The sequence below is a fragment of the Eretmochelys imbricata genome, chromosome 9 (genome assembly GCF_965152235.1).
Source record: "Eretmochelys imbricata isolate rEreImb1 chromosome 9, rEreImb1.hap1, whole genome shotgun sequence".
Classification (NCBI taxonomy): domain Eukaryota; kingdom Metazoa; phylum Chordata; order Testudines; family Cheloniidae; genus Eretmochelys; species Eretmochelys imbricata.
The window spans coordinates 50,445,169-50,459,598 of record NC_135580.1 but is presented as its reverse complement, the minus strand read 5'-3'; the positions used below and the strand labels follow the sequence as shown (position 1 = coordinate 50,459,598).

At 46.0% G+C, this 14,430-nt stretch overlaps 1 protein-coding gene across 2 annotated transcripts in view; it reads right to left on the bottom strand.

Annotated features, from left to right (window-relative positions):
- The window catches only part of UBE2G2 (ubiquitin conjugating enzyme E2 G2), a 57,617-nt gene that overhangs the window by 16,170 nt on the left and 27,017 nt on the right, over positions 1-14,430 (bottom strand). The window lies entirely within an intron of this gene.

Sequence of the window (14,430 nt, the reverse complement as noted above, 5' to 3'; positions counted from 1 at the left end):
ACTGTTGAGCTGGGCCATCTGCTCCTCCTACGTCAGGGAGGGGGGTTAGTAGCACCTTCAGGTCCATTGGGTCAAAGGCAGCAGAGTGGTCCAGTGCCCATGGTTATGTGGCGATCGTCCTTTAGTGCACCAGAGCGATCTCTGGGCTGTGTCTGGGTCTGAACCCTGTCTGTGAGGCAGCTAGGATGTTGGCAGAGCACCGTGGTTAATTACTTCGCTCGGGAACATTTGGCTGGTGATGAGGCAGCACGTAACATTGGCTTCTGGAGGCCTGGGATGAGTTATTGTGTTTTTCAAGGAGTTTTGTAGGTGTGCTTTTCTGAAGGAGGCAATGACTGTTTCCATTCCATTTAACTGGGTATTTTTCCTCTGTTCACCACCAGTGTAACTAAGGGAAGCAGAGCTCTAGAAATATGGTATTAGCAATGTGACGTTCCGCTGGTGTTATCCGGACCAGTGATCTGCTAGGTCTCTCCAATCCTTGACTCTGGGAGCCAGCCTTACCCTGCTCTGCTGTGAGAACCCCCACTCCTGGGCTGTTCACGCACCAGCCTCTGGCATGTAAGCTACTCCTCGGATTGTGCAACTGAATGACGCTAGCCAATGTCTCCGGCCCCAGACACAACTCTGGGAACCTCCGTCTTGCAGTGTCAAGTTATGCCCGCTGGACGCTGCAAGCTTATATGAGTTCATCAATTTAACAAAGAAATGGATATGTAACAGCTTGTTATCCTAAGGGGAGTCTCTGACACACTTCAAACCAAACACACTGCTGTAGGTAGAATAAACAAATAAATTTATTAACCACAAAAGATAGATTTTAATTGATAGGCAAAAAGTCAGAGTGGTTACCAAACTAAAATAAAACATAAGCATGCAGTCTAAACTCTCAACTCTATTAGACTGGGCAACATCTAGATTTAAGCAGTTTTCCTCAACCCACTGGATATTGCATTCCTTAATAAACAGGTTTGTTCCTTAAATCTGTGCCAATCTCCTCTGTTGTAGTCTTGTCTTCTTCTCAGTGTCATAGTTGTTTGCAGCGAAGGTGGGGGCAGGAGAAGGGAAAAGTATGTGTCCACCCTGTCTGTTTTATACCCTCAGTCCATGTGCTTGGGGAGCACAAGTCCAGGCATGTCTGGGGGGGTACTGCTGAGTCTCTCCAAGCAAGGTTGAGCAATTCCCCTGGTGAGGCCTCATGCAGGTGAGTCATTGCATTGTAGCTCCCTTGCTGAACAATGGCTGTTGATGGGTTGTTTGACACCCAGCCCGGGCATTGGTTACTTTCCTTGCTGTTGCCTCTGGTGAGCGAATTCAATTTATGGCATGTTTTAGTGACCACCATACAACACAATTCTCATAACTTCATATGCATTAATGATACAAATATATGGATAGAGAAGTGACTTTCAGAAGATCATAACCTTTCCCCGATACCATACAAGGCATGCTTTATATGCACAATTACATGAAAATGAGGAATATGGAGGTTACAATATGCTCCCACAAGGTATAGAATGTCACAAGCAACCATAGTCCTCCTCAAATGGCGGTCTCTGAAGCCAAACAGCAGAGATCATCTTCTGCCCAGCATTACTGGTGCTGATTGTTAAAACTTCCTAACAAAATTTATGATATTTAGGACTCGGAGGACATTACGACTGACTACAAACAGCTCTAAGAGAGGCTAGATGAGACCACATAGCCTTACACCATCCTTCAGAAGATTTACTGATAAATTAAAATACTTGAATAGTTCAGTTCTTCTCTGTCAGAGATCACAGATGGTGGTATCGGGCAACTGTTCACAGGACCTTAGAGCTCTAGCATTCAATGCTCTATTGTATTTCCCTTTCTGATCAAAATGCATGAAAAGCTGCTGAGAAAGACAATATGGGGTGTAGTGCCTATTGCTCTATAGGGTAAAAAGACTGTGCAGAATTTGATTTTTAAAATATAAATCTGACATGTTTATTTTTATTGATTTATATCATCACAATTGCTGGAAATTATGGGAGGGTCAGACAATTATTTAAATATAATAGATGCTGAGATTCAAATGGTTAAAGCTTATAACCATTCAAGCCCAAACTGTCAACACCACATGTCAAAATATACGAAGTAAAGATCCTTAAATCAAACTCTAAGTTCTCAAGTAGGAAAAATAAGAAAAATGCTCTCTACATTTTGATCATCATAAATGGAAATATTTTTCTGTTGGGTTGTGTGTGTACGGTGGAAGAGATGCAGTGTTGGTTTAATATACAACATGAGCAGAAGAAACTCTGGAGTCCATCAATAAGATGCTATTTATGGTGGGAGGAGCAACACTATGGAGAGAAAACCAACATCCAGGTGTCTGCCAAAATAGTAGGGTGAGACAAACTGATGAGAGGATAGGCAATTCTATGATCACTGTTTTCTGTACATTTGTAAATGGCTTCTTTTGTATTTGTGACAGCTGGAAAATTACCAAAAACCACCACCTCATCAGATCCTGATAAAGGGCAATTCCATGATACAAAAAGCCCTTCTCCAAACAAAAGTCCTAAGTCTAAACACAGATCTAAATACTTTTCAAGACAGATTTTTGAAAAATTGGCTTAAATTTGTATTGTTTATATTTAAAAAAAGCAATCTTTAGGCTAACAAAGTTCTTAACGAGTGCTTCTGTATCATTTTGGTGGGCTAAGCTGTTTCTTTAACACAAGCATAAGCTTTCATGGTACACTGCTTTTGAAGTTCATAAGGCAGAATACTAAAAAGGCCCTGAAATGTTAATACTAAATTCATAAACTTGCACAATAAATTCTTGGACCCCACACAGCGTTAAGATATTATCCAGTATTTTGATTAAATCCTTTGACATTTTGGAACAATTTATCACTATGTTGTATGAACCAATCAGCCCTTTTCTAAAGATCCAACCTGCAGACCTCTATTAACTCAGCTGTATTCGAGTGGCACAATAGCATCACAGATGTGCACTCTGATCCGTTTCAGGAAGTTTTTGGAAAGCGTAGGGGACAATTTCCTGGTGCAAGTGCTAGAGGAGCCAACTAGGGTGGGCGCTTTTCTTGACCTGCTGCTCACAAACCAGGTAGAATTAGTGGGGGAAGCAAAAGTGGATGGGAATCTGGGAGGCAGTGACCATGAGTTGGTTGAGTTCAGGATCCTGACGCAGGGAAGAAAGGTAAGCAGCAGGATACGGACCCTGGACTTCAGGAAAGCAGACTTCGACTCCCTCAGGGAACGGATGGCCAGGATCCCCTGGGGGACTAACTTGAAGGGGAAAGGAGTCCAGGAGAGCTGGCTGTATTTCAAGGAATCCCTGTTGAGGTTACAGGGACAAACCATCCCGATGAGTCGAAAGAATAGTAAATATGGCAGGCGACCGGCTTGGCTTAACGGTGAAATCCTAGCGGATCTTAAACATAAAAAAGAAGCTTACAAGAAGTGGAAGGTTGGACATATGACCAGGGAAGAGTATAAAAATATTGCTCGGGCATGTAGGAATGAAATCAGGAGGGCCAAATCGCACCTGGAGCTGCAGCTAGCGAGAGATGTCAAGAATAACAAGAAGGGTTTCTTCAGGTATGTTGGCAACAAGAAGAAAGCCAAGGAAAGTGTGGGACCCTTACTGAATGAGGGAGGCAACCTAGTGACAGAGGATGTGGAAAAAGCTAATGTACTCAATGCTTTTTTTGCCTCTGTTTTCACTAACAAGGTCAGCTCCCAGACTGCTACGCTGGGCATCACAAAATGGGGAAGAGATGGCCAGCCCTCTGTGGAGATAGAGGTGGTTAGGGACTATTTAGAAAAGCTGGACGTGCACAAGTCCATGGGGCCGGACGAGTTGCATCCGAGAGTGCTGAAGGAATTGGCGGCTGTGATTGCAGAGCCATTGGCCATTATCTTTGAAAACTCGTGGCGAACCGGGGAAGTCCCGGATGACTGGAAAAAGGCTAATGTAGTGCCAATCTTTAAAAAAGGGAAGAAGGAGGATCCTGGGAACTACAGGCCAGTCAGCCTCACCTCAGTCCCTGGAAAAATCATGCAGCAGGTCCTCAAAGAATCAATCTTGAAGTACTTGCATGAAAGGAAAGTGATCAGGAACAGCCAGCATGGATTCACCAAGGGAAGGTCATGCCTGACTAATCTAATCGCCTTTTATCATGAGATTACTGGTTCTGTGGATGAAGGGAAAGCAGTGGATGTATTGTTTCTTGACTTTAGCAAAGCTTTTGACACGGTCTCCCACAGTATTCTTGTCAGCAAGTTAAGGAAGTATGGGCTGGATGAATGCACTATAGGGTGGGTAGAAAGCTGGCTAGATTGTCGGGCTCAACGGGTAGTGATCAATGGCTCCATGTCTAGTTGGCAGCCGGTGTCAAGTGGAGTGCCCCAGGGGTCGGTCCTGGGGCCGGTTTTGTTCAATATCTTCATAAATGATCTGGAGGATGGTGTGGATTGCACTCTCAGCAAATTTGCGGACGATACTAAACTGGGAGGAGTGGTAGATACGCTGGAGGGGAGGGATAGGATACAGAAGGACCTAGACAAATTGGAGGATTGGGCCAAAAGAAATCTGATGAGGTTCAATAAGGATAAGTGCAGGGTCCTGCACTTAGGACGGAAGAATCCAATGCACCGCTACAGACTAGGGACCGAATGGCTAGGCAGCAGTTCTGCGGAAAAGGACCTAGGGGTGACAGTGGACGAGAAGCTGGATATGAGTCAGCAGTGTGCCCTTGTTGCCAAGAAGGCCAATGGCATTTTGGGATGTATACGTAGGGGCATAGCGAGCAGATCGAGGGACGTGATCGTCCCCCTCTATTCGACATTGGTGAGGCCTCATCTGGAGTACTGTGTCCAGTTTTGGGCCCCACACTACAAGAAGGATGTGGATAAATTGGAGAGAGTCCAGCGAAGGGCAACAAAAACGATTAGGGGTCTAGAACACATGACTTATGAGGAGAGGCTGAGGGAGCTGGGATTGTTTAGCCTGCAGAAGAGAAGAATGAGGGGGGATTTGATAGCTGCTTTCAACTACCTGAAAGGGGGTTCCAAAGAGGATGGCTCTAGACTGTTCTCAATGGTAGCAGATGACAGAACGAGGAGTAATGGCCTCAAGTTGCAGTGGGGGAGGTTTAGATTGGATACTAGGAAAAACTTTTTCACTAAGAGGGTGGTGAAACACTGGAATGCGTTGCCTAGGGAGGTGGTGGAATCTCCTTCCTTGGAAGTTTTTAAGGTCAGGCTTGACAAAGCCCTGGCTGGGATGATTTAACTGGGAATTGGTCCTGCTTCGAGCAGGGGGTTGGACTAGATGACCTTCAGGGGTCCCTTCCAACCCTGATATTCTATGATTCTATGATTCTATGATTCATACACATTTGTGCGTTAGAAAGACACCTCTTAATATAATCGCCTGGGATAGGTAAACACACATGGCTTTATGGAACCGAAAAACAGCTACTTGGGAAGTTCAAATCAATAAGATCTTAAACTTAACTATTACAGCAGTGCTGCATTGTGTAAACACAGTGTTGAAAGAATTCAGCATTTTAAAAATAATGTTCCTTGCTTTCTAGAAGAGAAACAAGAGTTCCCACTTACACATCTCCCTACTACTTTAACCGGCTGTAATTCTTGTATTTATGCTTGGTGGGTCCTTCACATGTGCTACAGAAGGCCCCTTAAATTAGTCAAAATGAAAAAATGTCAAGCCTCCTGTTTGCCATTTCACCATTTATGCTGCTTGTTTACTTTTTGCATTGTATCTCTCTTGGACAGGGCTAGACTAATTAGTGGCACTTCATAGTCTGTTTAGTTTCCTGGACATCATGCAGCATCAGCACAAAGTTGCAATTTTGTGGTTGCACACAATGCAGGGGAAGCTTACATCCAAATATAAAGTACTAACTGAACTTTCATTTTAAAAGTAATTAAAACTTTCTATAAGATTTTGTCATATTTATTTATAATAAACAGTTCTGAGGACAAAGGTACCTGAATCTCTGCTTTTATTGCAATTCAGCTTCAAAATCTAACCAGTGTTAAAATGCAATTTTCGTATCACACGCCAAACAAATAAATGTAACAGTAATAATGCTTAATTTGCACTGACAGAAATACCACAAGCTAAACGTACTTGAGAGTTTTCACTTTAAAGGGTGTTCATTTTCAGTGCCAGCAAGAAGTCTCTGGCTATTTACATCTGCATTATAGTGACAAGGGAAACAAAAATATTTTATGCCTAACAATACGCTTTCAAGTTTCTCCATTGTGTGTCCTCCATGACAGCTCTCACTGTTTGGGAAAAAGAAAAGGAGTACTTGTGGCACCTTAGAGACTAACCAATTTATTTTAGCATAAGCTTTCGTGAGCTCACGAAAGCTTATGCTCAAATAAATTGGTTAGTCTCTAAGGTGCCACAAGTACTCCTTTTCTTTTTGCGAATACAGACTAACACGGCTGTTATTCTGAAACCTGTTTGGGAAAGAAATTGAGTTATCAGTACTTCCTCACTCCAAGGAGTTTGTCAAACCCTGGGAGATTTCTAAAGTCAACCAGATCATCACACTGTTTAGAGAATACTAGTGAGTGCTCACCTTTCACAACTACACAGATCATACTTCTAAGAATGCTGATTACCACATTTCCGACTAGAAGACACTGCATAAAGGATCATGGTAAACATTTCTGGACTTGTATGCCTAAAAGTTAGGCAATGAATGCATATTTAGAAATTAAATTATCTTATTTTCAGAGACGTAGAGGATCCACAACTCCCACTGATATCAAAGAAATCTTGAAATTATAACCTGCTTCCCAGGCCAAAATTTTATTAAGACAGGTGGTACTAATTGGTTGTATCACTTCAAACCAATATTTTTCTTCTTCCAGAACAAGTCAGAGATCCCATTCTTTAATTAAAAATATCACCTTCACCCACTTCATGGGCTGCAGACCTCAAGTGCTCCAGTCACCAAAACAGGCTAGGTAAATTCTTACAACCATGGTTGTATTCCGTATTCATTTGATGTCAATAATTTCAACGTTTTTAAAGTTTAAGTCATGCTGTAAGTGTATCCCTGTAAAGGCCGGTTAGCAGGGATGGTGAACAGGCATCAGGTTGCTTGCAGAGCCTACAATTCCACCACTCAGCACCACCACCTTTGTTTTTATAACTTGTGCATGCCCATCCCAGTTTGGGATTAATACCCATTTATTTATAGCTGAATGAAGTTTATCTGGGAGTTTGTCTGGCCCTTTAGAGGGGCCACATGGAAGTTAAAAGCTGCACTGTCAGAGAACTTTCAGCCTGTGTGCATGCAATACTGGAAAGCATGACTGTTTGAAATATCGCACACCTGGGAGTTATTTCTGCTGCCTAATGCCAGCGGATGTTACACATACCTAAAAGGCATCCAGAAATGCTGGCAAAAGGTATAACTTCTATATGGACTCTTTCAGAGTTTGTGAACTTTTTGTTAGGAAGAGTCTGCCTCACTATTACCAACCCAGAACACAGTTCACTGGAAAAAGGATGCATTTTGGATAAGTTTCATACCACTACTCTCCATGTGGGACATCATTCCCTGAAAGTCCAGGGCTCTCATCTTACCATTCCATGTCTAGATGGGGGAGTGGCCTGCTATACACCCTCTCCTCCAGTGCTGTCAAGGTGCACTGTCATTCAGGGCTACCTGGCCCTCTTGGCTATGATTAAGGTAGGGGAAAGGGAAGTCACCTCCTGTTCCCTGAGGTGCATTGGGAGGAATCTTATAGACAGAGGTATGGGTTGACATTGGGAGGGTCAGATTTACCCTTCACAGATCAGCTCTGAGAGCTGTTTTGTGGCTCGGAGCAGCAGAAGCTCATTACCCTAAACAGGGGTTACTTTGGCACCTGCGTAACCGGTCAGATCCCAAGTAGAGATTACTATCCACTTTGAGCTCAGACTGATTTGAGAGAGATCACCATCAGGAGTTAGAAGTTATTTCAGACATACAAAGATGGTCCCCTGTGGAGGTTACACCTAGCCCTGGTCTACACTAGGAGTTGAGGTTGAATTTAGCAGCGTTAAATCGATTTAACCCTGCACCCGTCCACATGACGAAGCCCTTTTTTCCGACTTAAAATCGATTTCCTTACTCCACCCCCGACAAGGGGATTAGCGCCGAAATCGGCCTTGCTGGGTCGAATTTGGGGTACTGTGGACGCAATTAGACGGTATTGGCCTCCGGGAGCTCCATTGTGACTGCTCTGGACAGCGCTCTCAACTCAGATGCACTGGCCAGATAGATAGGAAAGGGCCCGCGAACTTTTGAATTTCAATTTCCTGCTTGGCCAGCATGGCAAGCTGCAGGTGAGTGCAGAGCTCACCAGCAGAGGTGACCATGCACAGCTCATCAGCAGAAGTGACCATGATGGAGTCCCAGAATCGAAAAGAGCTCCAGCATGGACTGAACGGGAGGTACGGGATCTGATCACTGTATGGGGAGAGGAATCCGTGCTATTAGAACTCCGTTCCAGTTTTCGAAATGCCAAAACATTTGTCAAAATCTCCCAGGGCATGAAGGACAGATGCCATAACAGGGACCCGAAGCAGTGCCGCGTGAAACTTAAGGAGCTGAGGCAAGCCTACCAGAAAACCAGAGAGGCAAACAGCTGCTCTGGGTCAGAGCCCCAAACATGCCGCTTCTATGATGAGCTGCATGTCATTTTAGGGGGTTCAGCCACCACTACCCCAGTTGTGTTGTTTGACTCCTTCAATGGAGATGGAGGCAACACGGAATCAGGTTTTGGGGACGAAGAAGAAGAAGAAGATGATGAAGTTGTAGATAGCTCACAGCAAGCAAGCAGAGAAACCAGTTTTCCCGAAGCTGGGAACTGTTTCTCACCCTGGACCTGGAGCCAGTACCCCCCGAACCCACCCAAGGCTGCCTCCCGGACACGCCAGGCAGAGAAGGGACCTCTGGTGAGTGTACCTTTTAAAATACTATACATGGTTTAAAAGCAAACATGTTTAATGATTAATTTGCCCTGGCATTTGCGGCTCTCCTGGATGTACTCCCAAAGCCTTTGCAAACGATTTCTGGGGAGGGCAGCCTTATTCCGTCCACCATGGTAGGACACTTTACCACACCAGGCCAGTAGCACGTACTCGGGAATCATTGTAGAACAAAGCATTGCAGTGTATGTTTGCTGGCATTCAAACAACATCCGTTCTTTATCTCTCTGTTATCCTCAGGAGCGTGATATCATTCATGGTTACATGGTTAAAATAGGGTGCTTTTCTTAAGGGGACATTCAGAGGTGCCCGTTCCTGCTGGGCTGTTTGCCTGTGGCTGAACAGAAATGTTCCCCGCTGTTAGCCACAGGGAAGGGTGAGGGGCTAGCCATGTGGTGGGGGGAGGCAAAATGCGACCTTGAAACGAAAGCACATGTGCTATGTATGTAATGTTAACAGCAAGGCTTACCGTGAAAGAGTGTAGCCATTGTTCTAGAAAATGTGTCTTTTTAAATACCACTGTCCCTTTTTTTTCCCTTCACCAGCTGCATGTGTTTCAAGGATCACAGGATCTTCTCCTTCCCAGAGGCTAGTGAAGATTAGAAGGCGAAAAAAAGGCTCTTGCGATGAAATGTTCTCTGAGCTCATGCTGTCCTCCCACACTGACAAAGCACAGATGAATGCGTGGAGGCAGACAATGTCAGAGTGCAGGAAAGCACAAAATGACCGGGAGAAGAGGTGGCGGGCTGACGAGAGGGCTAAAGCTGAAAGGTGGCGGCAGCATGATGAGAGGAGGCAGGATTCAATGCTGAGGCTGCTGGAGGATCAAACTAATATGCTCCAGAGTATGGTTGAGCTGCAGGAAAGGCAGCTGGAGCACAGACCGCTGCTACAGCCCCTGTGTAACCAACCACCCTCCTCCCCAAGTTCCATAGTCTCCTCACCCAGACGCCCAAGAACGCGGTGGGGGGACCTCCGGCCACCCAGCCACTCCACCCCAGAGGATTGCCCAAGCAACAGAAGGCTGGTATTCAATAAGTTTTAAAGTTTTAAACTTGTAAAGTGCTGTGTGGCCTTGTCTTTCCCTCCTCCACCACCCCTCCTGGTGCTTCTCTCCTCCATCACCCCTCCCGGGCTACCTTGGCAGTTATCCCCCTATTTGTGTGATGAATTAATAAAGAATGCATGAATGTGAAGCAACAATGATATTACTGCCTCAGCAAGCGGTGATCGAAGGGAGGAGGGGAGGGTGGTTAGCTTACAGGGAAGTAGAGTGAACCAAGGGGCTGGGGGTTTCATCATGGAGAAGCAAACAGAACTTTCACACCGTAGCCTGGCCAGTCATGAAACTGGTTTTCAAAGCTTCTCTGATGCACACCGCGTCCTCCTGTGCTCTTCTAACCGTCTTGGTGCCTGGCTGCACATAACCAGCAGCCAGGCGATTTGCCTCAACTTCCCACCCCGCCATAAATGTCTCCCCCTTATTCTCACAGAGATTGTGGAGCGCACAGCAAGCAGTAATAACAGTGGGAATATTGGTTTCGCTGAGGTCTAACAGAGTCAGTAAACTGTGCCAGCGCGCTTTTAAACGTCCAAATGCACATTCTACCACCATCCTACACTTGCTCAGCCTATAGTTGAACAGCTCCTGACTACTGTCCAGGCTGCCTGTGTACGGCTTCATGAGCCATGGCATTAAGGGGTAGGCTAGGTCCCTAAGGATAACTATAGGTATTTCAACATCCCCAATTGTTATTTTCTGGTCTGGGAATAAAGTCCCTTCCTGCAGCTTTTGAGACAGACCAGAGTCCCTGAAGATGCGAGCGTCATGTACCTTTCCCGGCCATCCCACGTTGATGTTGATGAAACGTCCCTTGTGATCCACCAGTGCTTGCAGCATTACTGAAAAGTACCCCTTGCGGTTTATGTACTCGCCGGCTTGGTGCTCCGGTGCCAAGATAGGGATATGGGTTCCGTCTATTGCCCCACCACAGTTAGGGAATCCCATTGCAGCAAAGCCATCCACTATGACCTGCACATTTCCCAGGGTCACTACCTTTGACATCAGCAGATCTTTGATTGCGTTGGGTACTTGCATCACAGCAGCCCCCACAGCAGATTTGCCCACTCCAAATTGATTCCCAACTCACCAGCAGCTGTCTGGCATTGCAAGCTTCCACAGGGCTATTGCCATTCGCTTCTCAACTGTGAGGGCTGCTCTCATCTTAGTATTCATGAGCTTCAGGGCAGGGGAAAGCAAGTCACAAAGTTCCATGAAAGTGCCCTTATGCATGTGAAAGTTTCGCAGGCACTGGGAATCGTCCCAGACCTGCAACACTATGCAGTCCCACCACTCTGTGCTTGTTTCCCGGGCCCAGAATCGGCGTTCCACGGCATGAACCTGCCCCATTAGCACCATGATGCCCACATTGCCAGGGCCTGTGCTTTGAGAGAAGTCTGTGTCCATGTCCTCATCACTCACGTCACCGCGCTGATATTGCCTACTCGCCCGGTTTCGCTTTGCCAGGTTCTGGTGCTGCATATACTGCTGGATAATGCGTGTGGTGTTTAATGTGCTCTTAATTGCACAAGTGATCTGAGTGGGCTCCATGCTTGCCATGGTATGGCAAGAAAAAAGGCACGGAACGATTGTCTGCCGTTGCTCTGACGGAGGGAGGGGCGACTGACGACATGGCTTACAGGGTTGGCTTACCGGGAATTAAAATTAACAAAGGGGGTGGCTTTACATCAAGGAGAAACCAAAACAACTGTCACACAGAATGGCCCCCTCAAGGATTGAACTCAAAACCCTGAGTTTAGCAGGCCAATGCTCAACCCACTAAGCTATCCCTCCCTCTGGTATTTCAGGCAGGACTTCACGGAGGGAGGGAGGGAGAGAGAGAGGGGGGAGCAAATGAATACAAAACAGATCTGGTCTATTTCTTGTTTAGATCCACTCCATCTATCTTTTACATCTTTGGCTGGCAGCAGACGGTGCAGAAGGACTGCAAGCCATCCACATCTCCTGGCTGCTTGCCAGAAGATGGTGCAATAGGACTGCTAGCCATCCACATCTCCTGCCTGCTCACCATAAGATGGTACAATAGTACTGCCTGCAGGACTAAAGAGAATGACCTGGTCGAGTCACTCCTAATTTAGTCCCTGCACCCATATCTGCCCAGGCGCTCCTGACTGACCTTACCGAGGCGGCCAGGAGCACCTCGGACATGATGAGGATGGTTTTCAGGCCTATTGTACCGTCTGCTGCCATAAGGCAATGGGTTGCTGCTGCTGTGTACCAATGCAGTACCGCGTCTGCCAGCACCCAGGAGACATACGGTGACAGTGAGCTGAGCACGCTCCATGCTTGCCTTGGTATGGCGTCTGCACAGGTAACTCAGGAAAAAAGGCGCAAAACGATTGTCTGCCATTGCTTTCACAGAGGGAGGGAGGGCCTGATGACATGTACCCAGAACCGCCCACGACAACGTTTTTTGCCCCATCAGGCACTGGGATCTCAACCCAGAATTCCAATGGGCAGCGGAGACTGCAGGAACTGTGGGATAGCTACCCACAGTGCAACACTCCGGAAGTCAACGCTAGCCTCGGTACTGTGGAAGCACTCCACCGAGTTAATGCACTTAATGCACTTAGAGCATTTTGTGTGGGGGGGACACACAATCGACTATATAAAAACGATTTCTAAAAAACCAACTTCTATAAATTCGACCTAATTTCGTAGTGTAGACATACCCTTAGGAATGTAAAAGGTTAACCAGTAAGCATTAGGCTTACCATTAACTGGACCTTAACTATTTACCCTGGCCGTGTTGGGCCGGTGGGCCAGAGGGACCCCAGCCCCGGCAGGCTGGAGCGGCCCCGGGAGCAGCGAGCAGGCCAGTGGGATCCCAGCCCCAGCCGCCCCGCCGGAGCGACCTTGGTTAACGGTTAACCAGTTAAATGGTATAATTTTAATAATTTAACTGGTTAACTTTTTAAATTGATATTTACATCCCTAGGGAGTTAAAAGCTATAAGCCTCTCACATGATTGGCAAGAAAGTGCATCCTTTCCTTTCAGATGTAAGGCCTCACTATGCCTAACCATACCTTTATCAACTCAAGATTGGACTATTACAACATGGTCTGCACAGACTACACGTTCATACCATCCCAAAGCCACAGCTATTGCCAGACAAGGCAGCCCACCTACAGAGCAGCTTTCCACACACAGCATATTACATCTGTGCCATGTGATCTTCATGGGCTACACACTGACTTCTGGATGAAGTTTAAGGCGTTGATTACACCATGCCTACCCCATATTATCTGAGCTCCTCCCAGAAAGCTAACGGTATGTCTACACTTGCAGAGTTTTTGCGCTATAAGTTACACCAGTGACAGGGAATGAGTGAAAGTAAAGCACTGGTTTGTGTACTCCCTTAATTCCTGAGGTGTCAGACAGTGTTTACATTAGCAGCACTTCCATCACTGCGCTCTAGGGCAGCTATCCCACAGTGCAGCTCTCTCCAGTTTCATGATGGGTCTTGTGGGAAGGGGAGAGGGGGAGGTGATGGGGGCATCCTGGGTTCCTGCACAGTCTCCTCTCTCCAAACACTGATAAGCTCCAGTAGCTCAGCATTGCTCCATGCAGGGGTTCGTTTGCTCCATGGAGCAGGCATTGTCACCGGGCCAGATAAGTGAGTACTTGCCAAGAAAACAGGAAGGGGAGTTTCAAACTTCCTGGGGGCTTTACAGGGGGAGGAGTGGATGTCTGTTTACCTGGCATTGGAGCAGCAGAGCTGCTGGCTAGAGTGGTCACCTAGGCATTGTGGGATATCCTCCAGAAGCTAAAAGCTGTGTAAACAGGAAGAATGTGTCTTCACTTGCACATCACCTCAAAAGCATCACCAGTAAGAGCTGTACGCTTCTCGTGGAGGTGGTTTTCTTTTTGTGGTGTAACAACTTAGTTTCACTGCAAAAAGTCATTGGCAAGTGTAGACACTTCCATAGTTTTTGTACAAAAAAGGGACTTTTTCTGCTTTAAATGGCAAGTGTAGACATGCCCTAAGTAAGCATCTATATGTTCTACAAACAATGCCTATGGACCCTGTATGCTCCATAACAGTAAATGTGGAGCTTGCCAGATCATTCTGGCACCTTGGTTAAGTGCTGGAGGGGACAAAACGAAAATTAATTTTGGAGACAAAAGGAAAACAGATGTAACACTGGCAAACTGTCTGTCTTCTTCTGCTTATAATGTGAGAAATCTGTCCCTATTTTGTTGAATTTAGTTACCTGTTTTCACAGTCTGCAAATCAGGCAACTCATTGTTTTCCAAGTTATTTACATACACATTAAGTAGATGTAGTGCTAGCAATGATCCCTGGGGTATGCCACTACACCCAGCACA